The sequence below is a fragment of the Schistosoma haematobium genome, chromosome 1, assembly GCF_000699445.3.
Source record: "Schistosoma haematobium chromosome 1, whole genome shotgun sequence".
NCBI lineage: Eukaryota > Metazoa > Platyhelminthes > Trematoda > Strigeidida > Schistosomatidae > Schistosoma > Schistosoma haematobium.
In genome coordinates, this window is record NC_067196.1 from 62,877,275 (window position 1) to 62,890,082 (window position 12,808).

The 12,808-nt window shown below is 32.1% G+C and overlaps 1 protein-coding gene across 2 annotated transcripts in view; it reads left to right on the plus strand.

The window, feature by feature from the left end:
• Positions 1-12,808, plus strand: part of MS3_00001820 (uncharacterized protein) — a gene marked incomplete at its 5' end in the record, with an annotated part of 29,064 nt that overhangs the window by 5,596 nt on the left and 10,660 nt on the right. The gene's annotated exons all lie outside the window — the stretch shown is intronic.

Sequence of the window (12,808 nt, forward strand, 5' to 3'; positions counted from 1 at the left end):
AAGTGGTGAAAACTAAAAATACCAGCGGTTGGTTTTATTTTCTATCTTTTACACATCTTCAGAGTGGTGAAAGTTGTATGTTTTACAGAATTCCCCCCCATTTACCGTATTTCGAGCAACTCGCAAAATGGGCATGTAACTTCCCCGATCTAAAATCTGTCATTTCCATTGTCCATCTAAAACACCAGGTTTTACAATTTTATTTGTTGAACTTGTTCTAGTTAACTTATACGGGTTGCTATTTTTTATTTTATGAAAAAGATCATGTTGCTACGATTGTTAGTTCTACCAAAATACTGTTAGTTTAGGACTAACTTCAGTCCTTAAATGTCTCCATTTGATTTTCTTTCTCCCTGGTCACTACATAAATAGCAGCTACAATTAGTTTCCATCACCACGTTATTATTGTCCGTTTGTCATTCACCAGCTTTATTCCTCATAAACATTCCAAATTCTTTTCCTATGCGGTTTACTGCATGTGTGTTTCTAATCGACTGTTAGGCTCAGTTCAGTCAGTTTAGTTATTCTAATAGTAATTTTTGGTACGATATCATTATCATACAACATCTAGAATACTGCACTTAAAAGTAATATTTATTTATTAAATAATTATTGTTTCACTCGAAGACCTTGTTTACGGTTCAGTTTGCGTCATAACATCGTTTATACGATAATGATCAAAAGTAGTAGTCGCTTATTCGGGACCAGTTACCTACAGTTTGAGTAGTTGTTATAAAGTTAATTAGATTACGACTGACCTATAAACCAAATTATTGCAGGGTAATTATTCACTGAATAGGAACAAATGTCATTTTTTTGTCAACCTAACTTAAAGTTTAGTGTGACTAGGTTGTCATTTGATACTACATATCCTGGTGTTTAATATTAAGCGCCCGAAGTATAGCTATTTTTGACAGAAAATTACGAAAGACGGAGTTTATTTGCTAGCTGTTAGATGTACAAGATTTCTGTATTCCGTGACAGTGTAATTTTTTTCGAGAAAAACGTAGTGTTTTCAAGTCCTTTTAAATATTTGACTAATCTCAATCACAGTTATATCTTGAGTATTGGCTTAGATTTAGTCTAATTTAGAACTAATTATCTGAGTATATGTGCACCACAGTTCTTATGTCATCACTAATACCTGGAACCTTGACGTATCGTTCCAAATCCCAAAGTGCTATTAACCATATTACTAGGTCACTGCAGCCAGCAATTTGTTCAAGAAGCTTAAAACTTATTGCTACTGTAACTCGGTATTTCCCAATTTCTGATATTCAGAACTAAATTGCTGTGGTGTGGCAACTCGAACTGATGTACGTACGTACGAAGTTCTACGTTGTTACTGACTGACTGAGATTGCTGGGACACGATGGCGGTTTAGTGGATGAGATACTCGATGTTTATCCATGCTGTTGCATGTTAGAGTTCCTTCATGCCAAATTCGTTTTTAAATTAATTTCTGGTTTACCTCTTTTGAGTTCAAGCTTAGTGACAGTCGGTGTAGATGCAGCGGGACTTCACATCAAACCCCGTAGTTAGTCCTTTGTATTTGAATTAAGTAGGGCCGAATGACTTTTAACCTTATTATTCTGTTTTTTTCATCATGATATATAATAAGATCTACCAGGTTTTGTATGGGATATTTTCACATACTCTATGTTTTAGAAGTTTGATGACTATTAAAAAATTAAGTTTTATATAATACTGGTTTTGTTCGTTAAAGTGTGCGTTTTCGTAGCAACTGTATCGTTTTTCAGATGCCTGTTTTATGACGTAAGATTCTGTGATCATCAAAAGACAAAATAAAAGTAGGTGTGTAGGTTTTGAAATTCTCATCTCACAGTTGATACACAAAATTTTAGCACATTGGATTAAAATTCTATCGATATAACTTCAATGGATTTTGTATATCGCTTTTCTGTGACAGTAAGTTCTCAAGTTACTGGATATTCAGGATGTGGGCTAAATGATTAGATAACTAGAGCATCAGTTTTTGGAAAGCATCCACATGTGAACTCTTCAGACCGCATAATGAGAACTGTACGGTAGTGGTCTCATAGAAGTCATTAGGAATTACCGACTTTGGGTTTTTGTTTTCCAGATGATCTGGATTCCAGTTATGGGCAGTTAATTTTTTGTTCCTTGAAGAAGCAGTAGGTAGGCCAGCTGTTATGATTTTGTAGTCGGATTACCAGAGTATTTTAGACTCCAAGATTATAGGATCTCGTGATCTAGTCGTTTTCAAAGTAGACATTAGATCATAGGACGTAAAATAATTTGCAGTTTTGGTGCTACCGTTTTTTATGTTGGATTTAAAGTCACTTTTTTCAGTGTATGTCTCATTCATGAGATTTGCCACTTGAGTTAATCAAATAACTCATGGTCTCGTGTAAACTACTAGGTTTTCTCAATGTGCAATTACTGGACAGGGAAAATCCCTTTTTTGTGGTTTACACAATCTTTCCTACTGTTACCAGTGTTTACCTTCAGGACCCCTGTATTCATAGTTGTACAACCTGTGTAGTTTTGTCTTATTTATAATAGTTGAAATTGGATTAGCATTTGTGTATATTTTGTGCAAATGCACGTATGACCTTGCCAAGCTAAAGCGATATGTACTTAATCCAGGTTATTGTCCCACAATTGGTCCAACTTTTGTCAGAAATAAAACAACCGGCTTTGTGTGTATCTTTGTTGGTATATATATCTACACCAATATTTCTACATATATGTAGTTTGATTTATGCTAAATGTTTGGTCACTATATAGGACATCCATATAATACATAAAGTGCACATGTTTGACCTTGGGGTGATCGATGAATGTATTTAAATGCCATGGATGGTAACTACTAAAATTGGACCAACAGGTTTTTCTATCTTCTTCCTTTTCACTGAGAGAACCGGTCAATATTTTTATTAAAAAAATGCAAATAAACTTGTCTAAAATTCCCTTTAACATTTTTGTCATGATAAATTTTGTTTGGGTTAGGCAAGATTGACCATTGTATTTATACTTAGGCTTTCTGTGAAATTATATAAACACTCAGATGCAGTTTTATCAAGATCATCACGCAAACAGTTAATTTGAGTCTGAACAAATTTGTTTGCTACTTTTATTCATGTAGTTTGGAAAAGGATTTTCATTTACTGTACTATAATACGCCATCAATCCTCGTAAAAGCTTGCTGTTAACGTGAGTTATATGAGAAATGTTAGGCCCATTACCTGCTTTAAATAAGATACTAAAAATAACTGGTTGTTGTAGCTCATAACGGATATCCAGAAATATTATTCTTCACCCATCTTTTTATGTAAACTCAAAATTATTTTTGTTATGTAGCTTCTGTCTCGGTGTATTTCAACTTAATCAAATGCACTATTACTCAAGGTTAAGCTCTGTCTTAGTCAATTCGTACGTACCAATTTTGTACTTTATCCCTGACACAGTCTTGTCTTTTGTAGTTGATCATCAATTTTTATCAAAAAAATCATTCGTTTGCAATTTTTGTCTATCTCGTTTTTATAGTATAAACAATCCAAATTATGTTTAGAGAGTAAATATATTTTATCATTTAATTGAACTAAAAATGATATCGTCATCGTAACACAATGAAGATTTATTGTTGTATAAGTTTTCTTTCTACAACTAAATATGCTTAAGAGTACAAGGTTCTGAAATTTTTTATTAAAGTACTCCCTAGTTTATGATAATAATAATAATCATTAATAATAATAATTATTGTTATTATTTTTATTAATAGTTATTATTACTATCACTTCAATAATTATCGCATGTTAGTTTCGTAGTTGTCCACATATTAGTATCATTAACGCGAACAACAGTTGTATTGATGGTCGTCTCAGTAATAAACAAGTATCTTTTATTCTCTTTTCTAACTTTATTAATTCTTCCATTTATTTGTGGACATTTGTTAACGAATGTGCCTGTGTATTTTCTTTTGTTGTGTTCATCTATTCACTTTCTTATATTATGATAACAATCATTACCATTGTTATTATGTTGTTAGCGTACAAATTCATCTATTTTTCTTTGCTTTCTTCTTTATTAAAACAATCTGCATTAATTGTTGTACACAGTGCACATTTTGTCTATATTCAGATCACTTAAAGTTCAGATTTAGAGAAAGAAAAAAAATCAATGAAATGTCATAAAACTAGTAAAAGTGCTTTTTTGTTCTTACCTTTTTTCAAGTGTATTTTCACATATCCATCTTTATTTCTTATAAACAAGCAAACTTAATTACTAATAATAATTACCCTTATATTGAATTCATAATTCAATGAAGTTGATAGATCTCGGATATAAGGTAATAACTTGAACCTTTTCTTGATGATAAAGCAGAAAACGGTTGTTTGCATTTTGATATCGTCGCTCATAGGAGCAGTTGATAAATGAATTACTATTATCATGTTGCTTAAATTTTTGACTGTCCAATAAGTAATTGGTTTATAGGACCAACCAACCGCTGCCCAAATTTTTTGACCTTAACTGTTTGATTTCAAGCATAGTTTTAATTTCATGTTTATAAATGTTTAAGATAATGTAGACAAACTAATAGAACTGTTGCACTATACACACTGACTTCAGTTAATCCAACTAACCTCCAAGTCATGCATTTTATAAATATTTTAATTATGGAGGTTGTAGAATGAAGTTAAAGGACCAAAGTATCTGTGTAAAAGTTTGGGTACTAGAACAAGTACGTTATACCTCTACGTTTTGAGAAGTACGTTTCTGTTTCATTGATAAATAAATTCGACTTATTCACAAATACTTGGTTATTAGATTAGAACACCATTTAGTATTCAAATTTTTCACCTTTGAGATAGTGTTTTTTTATAGCTATATGTCATCATAACAGCCCTGTGATGGGTAGAGAGACCACTGGTTGATGACCATTATCTTCTATCTTTTCCGTTCATATTTTCATATCTCCATGTGAAATACTTTACTTGTGATCTGTAGAATGCCGAAAATAAGACAATTGCTCAAGTGACACATAAAGCAGTTTTAGTGGTGAAAATATCAGTATATTAGAAATCTGTTCACTGTTCATAAAGGTTTTTTACAGACCTAGAACGCACCCTCTTCCTAACAATAATCATGTCACAAGGGACTACGAGGATATTTCCCCTAATTTTAGTTAAAGGAGGTGACTGCTTGAGTTCAACCTTGTAAGCATCATTAATGATAATTGATGGCCATCACGTAATATTCCCGATTGACTGAAGTTACCAATCTAAATCGTTGGTTAGCAACTCAGAGTTAAAAAGTTAATGCATTCATCTTGAGGTCCGACGGTCCATAGGTCCAATTCTTAGTGGGGTCTTGGATACATAAAAATCGTGGCTCATAGATGTGTACAACAGCCTACCCTTACCTTGCTGTATACTTTCACTATGATGCGTTCAGTTTAGTTATCTGGACTATTGTGGTGACTGGTTCTATGTTAAGCACACACAAGTTATTCTAGCTTCCGACTATACCAATTTATTCCTTCTTCTCATTCAACATTTTGATCTTACTGATTATTCACTTATTAACCTTGACTGTTTTTATATAGTCGTGTATGTGTTAATTGCTTACCCTATTCATCACGTATCTGTAACTTATTTTTTTATCTGACTATAAATATTGAGTTACGCTTGGTCAAATGGAGTTGGCACACTCGCTTTCTCCACTGTGCATCATTTCGCTTCGCTCTGTTTTTCTGATCGTCTATGTGGATCAACGATTGTATGAAATGTACGCATTCAAATTCCATTCTCGTTTTTGGCTTATTCAGTTCTGTTATTCACTAACGCGATTAAAGTTGATAATTATATATTAGAATTTGTGGTATGTATATTTCGATAGCAGTCATCATACGATTTAATTGGAGTCAGATACTGGGCCACTAAACTGTAATTAGTCAGTAACACGTTTTATAGCCACCAACTTCAAATGTATGTTTGTCATTTTGACTAGAGAATTTACAGCATGCGCAATTGTTAGTTTAGTAAATATTTGCCGTATGAATAATGTGACATCACTTCAACTGCTTGTGGAACAGTCAGCAACTAGTTAAACAGGTTGAATGTGTGACGACGGACCACCGGTGAACTCGAGGAAGCTGTAAGAGGCTCAGAAGGAGCCGAAGACGTCCCATCCAATCACCTTTCGGAAGAATGTTCTAGAATTCCAACGTGTAGCTCCCCGATTGGATAACGCTAATAACCCCCTGTATGCGGATTGGAAGACTGTAATGATGATTTCGTTCTCACTAAAAACTATGATTGACACTGTTTGGAATAATATTCCTTTCATTAGTCTTCTGTCTTCTTATTGCGACTTGGAAGGGTTTTGGTGTTCTAGTGCTCAGTTATTCGCGGTATATCGAAAAATCAGCTTTTTCAAGATATAACAGAATGTTTCAAGCTTAATCCATTACAATGGTTCGGATTTTAAAAAAATAGTATTACTATATAAGTTGAATTCTTGTGAGTTTTTGTTTTGTGGGACAAAATCCATCTAATATGTCAAACAACTAAACGTAAGGATACGTCATTCCACTTAAGAAAAAAACTAATGACGTACTGAACAAGTACTTCTCGTTTAAACATTTGATTACTTTTTCGCCTTACCCTTTTCCCATGTTAAAATATGTGAATAGAGTTCAATTAAAATTCAAGAGGTTTCTGAAGTTCGTCAGTAATGAGCTTTAAATTTCCGGACCTATTCGGAAAGTTGCTATCATGACACCTGCTGACCGTGTTTCAAATGAGACTAATGGTAATTTTTAACCTCTAGTTATTTTGTAAGTCAAATATAAGGATATAATCATATTGACAACTGACTTCAACGTTCAAGTAGGTAGGGTTGGCTGTTCAGAAATGAATCTTAAGAGTGTCCTTAGCGTCGTTTTCTCTTATACAGACAATCATTTTCTTGATCAATATTAACTTCCGATGTATTTAGAAATAAGATCTTTATCGTCGCTAACAATATAATGATGAATACAGATAACTGACTTTATTAAAAGGGAAAGTCCCTATCTTCTTGAAAAGTCTTGGATTCAACTTACGTGTTGGCTAGTTCTGGTGTTTATCTCAGATGAATTAGGTTCAGGAAACAGGTTTGCTATACAGAAATCAAAGGCCACCAGTGTTTAGCATTGTATAATTATTTTCAGCTTTGTGTAGATTTGTAGATTTGCGATAGATTATGGCGTATTTTACACTGAATCTGTCATTAGAATTAAATGAAACTAATTGACATATATCTCACTTATATTGTTACACAAAGGTATTAAAATAGGAACCTACGGTTTATAACACCGGAAGAAGGAGAACTCAGTAAAAGATGAAAAGCTACAACGTTGTTGTTCCTATCTTTACACTAAAAATCGAGAAATTTTTATTATATCTATCTTGCTTTCAGCCCTGGGCACTCAAGAACCATCTAATACCTTGTTATAATTTATGGAGTTACGTAAAAAAGAACCAAAATCTTCCATTAGTTATCATTTATCATTAATAATGTCCATCATTATTTCACTCTACAGTGATTAGACTAATTCACGCATGCACATATGCGCAGTATGAGATGAAGTACTATAGCGAATTACTACTAAATAAAACAGAAATTTTTTCTATCAATTTAATCAAGTCAATATTTCATATTGATTTAATTTGACTATTGTAATTCTCTCAAATTGTGTGAAAACTTTAATGACATGTACTGCTAATTTGAGTTTTATATTTTAACAAATATTTTTAGATGCTTATGCGTGTTTGATGATGAGTGTAATAATAATTAAGTTGTATGTATTTAACCAACGTTAAACAGTAAGCTTTGACGTTGCGTATATATATATATATATATATATATATATATATATATATATATATATATATATATATATATACGATTGATTACTGATTTGTATTAAATTAATTTTTTTAGCAGCATACAAGTTTCCATTGTCACTATGAATCTGTTCGATAAATCAGTATTTACTTATATCCATCTTAAGATGTATCACATAAAAACTTTGGTACTTAATTTTCCATGTTATTTTTTATCACAATCTGTTTTGATTGCTGTAAGAATAGGGTTATAAAAAAGCTATGAATGTCCAAATCAAAACATGGTATCTGTTCGTAAATTCATTGACTAGTTAGTCTAAACTATGTGGTTTGGGAACTTTGGCTAACGCACGTTTTGTAAGGTTGTATATTGATTATAAATGTTAATTGACTTGTCACATTAAACTAAAAGTCTTCATGGAACTATGCAATCTCACGTCCTGACAAGTATGTATATTTCATTCTGTTCTTATTTAGGTTGGTATTTTATATCCAAATGAATGTGAAAGTTGAATCATTTTATTCCGTGCTAAGAAACTGTGTACATAAGAAAGTTCGGTATACATTGTTCTCGGTACACTCAATCAACCTGTTAGTCGCTTATAGAAAATATTTTGGAGCAGAATAACGCGAATTTATTTTGTTTTGTTACGTTCTCGTTTCGACTCACAACCTGTAGTATTGTAGAATAAAAATTATCGCAAAAGTTAAGATACATATACCAGTGAAATTAGTTAAATGAGAATATATATATTAGCAATTAACTTGTGTTAATCTACTTCATGGTTTAATCAAATGATATTTCAGCTCTATAAACTTAAATTGCTATTCTAATGTTCTACAATTCCCTTTCAACTTGTACTTATTTGCAAGATTTTCTATGTTTTATCAATCTGATTACTTCTTTTTTAGTCGTCACTCCATCACGATGATACATAGTGACATATAATCCATTTCAATAGTATAAATACACTATCTTTTACGATAATTTTAATTCTAAAATATTCTAGGTTATAAGCAGCTGATGGAAACTAAATGAAATAAAATAAAATTCGTGTTCTGATCAAATCTTTGTTAATGCCCACTTCAAAGTATGGATTAACCTCTGAAAGACTGATATCCTTATGTAGTGAAGATCCAGTTTTTAGCCTGTCCTTTCGTTCTCTTTAACTCTTTTGGAAAAATGAGCATTACAAAATCAAGTACTTGTCGATTGCAGAATCTTGGAAAGTATATTCATAAGAGCAATTTGTATTTCATATGGAATAGCTTATCCGTTCTGCATAAACCCGTATGAGATAAAAAATTTGTGTTAATCAACTGTTTTAGTTCTCCTAACAATTGGTTTGAATTTATACACGTAACTGCTTGACTTAAAGTTCCAATTTATCAATCGGAAATAATTTCAATGCTTTTATTATTAGTTTCGTTAAAGTTCGGTCTCATCATAGAAATCAATCTGATATGTCAAAATGTTTGTTAATTATTGTTAGTTCCACCATTATCCGACTCTGCATACTTTTTACTCAAATCATTATTCGTGGGGTGCTTCTACTGTGTTTGTTCATAGTATTTAGTTAAGAGAAACCGTCGAAAAGCTATGAAAATGGACCTAACCTATATACTTCCTGTACGGTTAGTATATAAAATTAGATCTGTCCTACAAATAATTTCATTTAAAAAAATTGAGCCGTTTTTTAGTCCGTATAGCTTTTGTAGAAGTTGTAATATGCTTAAGTTAATGATATTTATAATAAAGACAACAGTGATGTCCATTCTAAATCTACTATAGTGTCTGGAGCATGTGTTATACATCTCAGTCTACAGAGTGTCGGATTTCTTTAAAATCTTAGAATTCGAATAACTAATACATCACGATAATTTTTCATAAACTCTAATTACCGGTTTCAATTATACGCGTAAATTTATGTAGTACTAATTAAAATTTATTTATTTATTTATTTAATCACATAAATCTCATTCGATATGTGTGTGGGCTGTGGTACTGCCCGGGTGCCCAGACCGAAGTAGGTGGTTTTCTTAGAGGGCCACACCCCGAGCCTTGGTCTGACCCACAAGGCAATGGAACATCGTGAGGGGATGCAGTCTCATGGTAGCCGGTGACCAACAATTGGTTAATACGCCATTTAATCCCTCAGGATCCTTGAACCATTGTTTTGGATTCCGGTTAAAGCGCTGGACATTCACTTTTTGTCCTCTCAATTTCGTAAACAACACCCCCGCCACGAGAAGGCAGTGAGTAGGACTTTCCTGGCAGAGGCTGTATACGCGTGGCCGTGTGAGAGCATTTCGAGAGGGAGGGCGGCCCCACCCCACTCTCGGACATACCAGAGCATTTGGGGGCACTAATTAAAATTAATAAAACTTGTGTAAATCTATCTGCATATACCATGATTAATTCCAAGATTTAATTTTTCTTCCTTATAATTATATAATTTTAATTTTATCACTTATGATCCAACATAAAAAACTGGATTCATCAACTTTTTCTCACTCAATATCTGTTCATTATCATACTGAAATAATTTACCATTACTACTTCCTCTTTTCTTCCTGATTTTCTTCTACTTTATCTTTTCTTACTCTTCTCTTTTTTTGTCTTTCATAATATACTCTATGCTTTTTCTCTCTTTTATTCCTCTGGTGATATTTAGTTTTAAAACATGGCTCATATGATTCATAAAATGATGGAGGAGATGATAACTGCCAATTTTTGAATTATATATATACAAGTACTAATTTACTAATTATGATAATTATCTTTTCTATCGTTGTAGAAAAAAGATATAAATTGTGTTTTTTCAAAGTATATGTTATAGTCTTTTTGAATGAGAAAAATCCTTTTTATTGTCAGTAGTAAATATATTTGCACTATTATTATTATTATTATTATTATTATTATTATTATTATTACAATTTACTACTGTTCAGATTAATCAATAATTTTTTGCACATATATGCATATATACAAGCCAATTTATGCGCGTATGTGCACACAAAATTAAATGCAAACACACACTACGCGTATGCACTTAAATAGTGTACTTTAAGAAAAGAAAAACCCATCGAATTAGTTTAATCTAATTTTAATTACCAGCATGTAATTTTCTTTTCAAATTGTTATTTCTTCATTTCGTTTTCTTTTCTTTTGTTTTTTTTCATGGCTTTTGATGTGATTTCATAGTCATCTTACATCGTCTATTGTTAATTATGAGCATGTATTTAAATTCGCTCATAAAATGTAGGTTTTGAAGTCATTCAAAGACTTAATATTACTTTTCATTAGAATCTTTTGTAATAGTCCATTTTAAATTTGAAACTATGCATGATATTCTTTGCTCTACTTCACTAATTTATATTAAGAAGCCAGATTGTAGAATATCTCGTCAAACGTTTACTCAATAATGATAGTTATATTTTTTTTAGAAACACTTAGCTCCCATATTGATTTGATTCAAAACCTCTAAAATATCAGTTATCATTTTGTGTTATCCGTGATCTACCTGACAACTAGACATCCCTTAAGCTTATGCTTATCAACGTACGATCAGTATGCATTTAAAACTCACTTTGATTGTTGTATCAGTAGTTTTCTTGTTAGATAAATTTGACTTCGTGGTTTCTACTGAATTATGGAAGTTTCTTTATGAATTCGAATTATTGAAATGATTTATATTATTTATTCTCATTAATACTGTCGAATTTTTCATATATTCATGCAATGGAAACATCTTAATTATAATATTATTTCTAAGTAATGTAAATATTGTGTATTTATATCTATCATTTCACAATGTGTTGGACCTAGTTATCAGCTACACTTCTATGATACCTAGCTTTTTTCTATTAACTTATCAGGCTTAGCTCTAAGTTACACTCTAACTGTGAGGGGTAGTGGTGCAACTTGGTTACCTAAATCAAAGTAGGTAGAACGGGTTTGGGCCTGGAAAATAATGGGGGAAAGCTAACCACCCAAACATTGGACCCACTTTTCTTGACACTATAAATCTTCAACAAGTCTGTCACAGTTTGAATTTACGGTTTCGCAGTTTAGAACCAGTAACGTTTGACTTAAGGGACCGTAAAAGTACATTCAACATCTTGTTTATCTACTAATATAATGTGTTTATCTCAATTCACTTGCTATGTATTTTTTACTTAGTAAGCGCCTTATCAGCTTCCGTAGAACGTTTTGACTTTTGAGATATCAACTTCGTAAAAATCAGTGGTATAGTGCATATATGTGGTAATGTCACCGAGATAACAGAGGAAACTTCCCAAGAGAAGCACCCAGTTGAGGGGACTTAACATTATTAAAATCATCCACCATCCGATCATTTCGTAATAGGTAACCTTACGATTTCCTTACTTCACATAAGGTTGTGTTTAATTCTATATGTTCCCTGATGGTTAAGGTGTTCAACTTCCAGCCATCAATTTATAGGTTCACACTTCCTTCAGCTTACTTTTGTTTCGGCAACCGAGCGATATCATCAACCCTCACACTTAAAATGTTGCTCATGCCCAAGTACCCGGTAAATGAGGTAGTTTATATATATCATTTCTCTGGTTCTGTAGTTCATTGATATTTTTCTTTCAGTTATTAAGTAATTATTTCATACATCCATTTTACCTTTAGAGAGCAAGATTGTATTTTCATGCTTTAAATATCAATTCTACTTCACTGTTCGGTTATTAGAAGGCAAGTAGAACTTTTGTTAGTCTTGAATTAATGATAACGCCATCTCATGTTTCGAGTTCCTCATTCATATTGATATTTTTCATTATCCACTACCCGGATAAGGGAAATACCATCTAGTCTTCTGTAAAATAGTGACTTCTCAACAATATATTTTTTATCATGTGTTATATATACTGTCAGATTTTTCCAAATTACCTGTTTTCACTCAGTT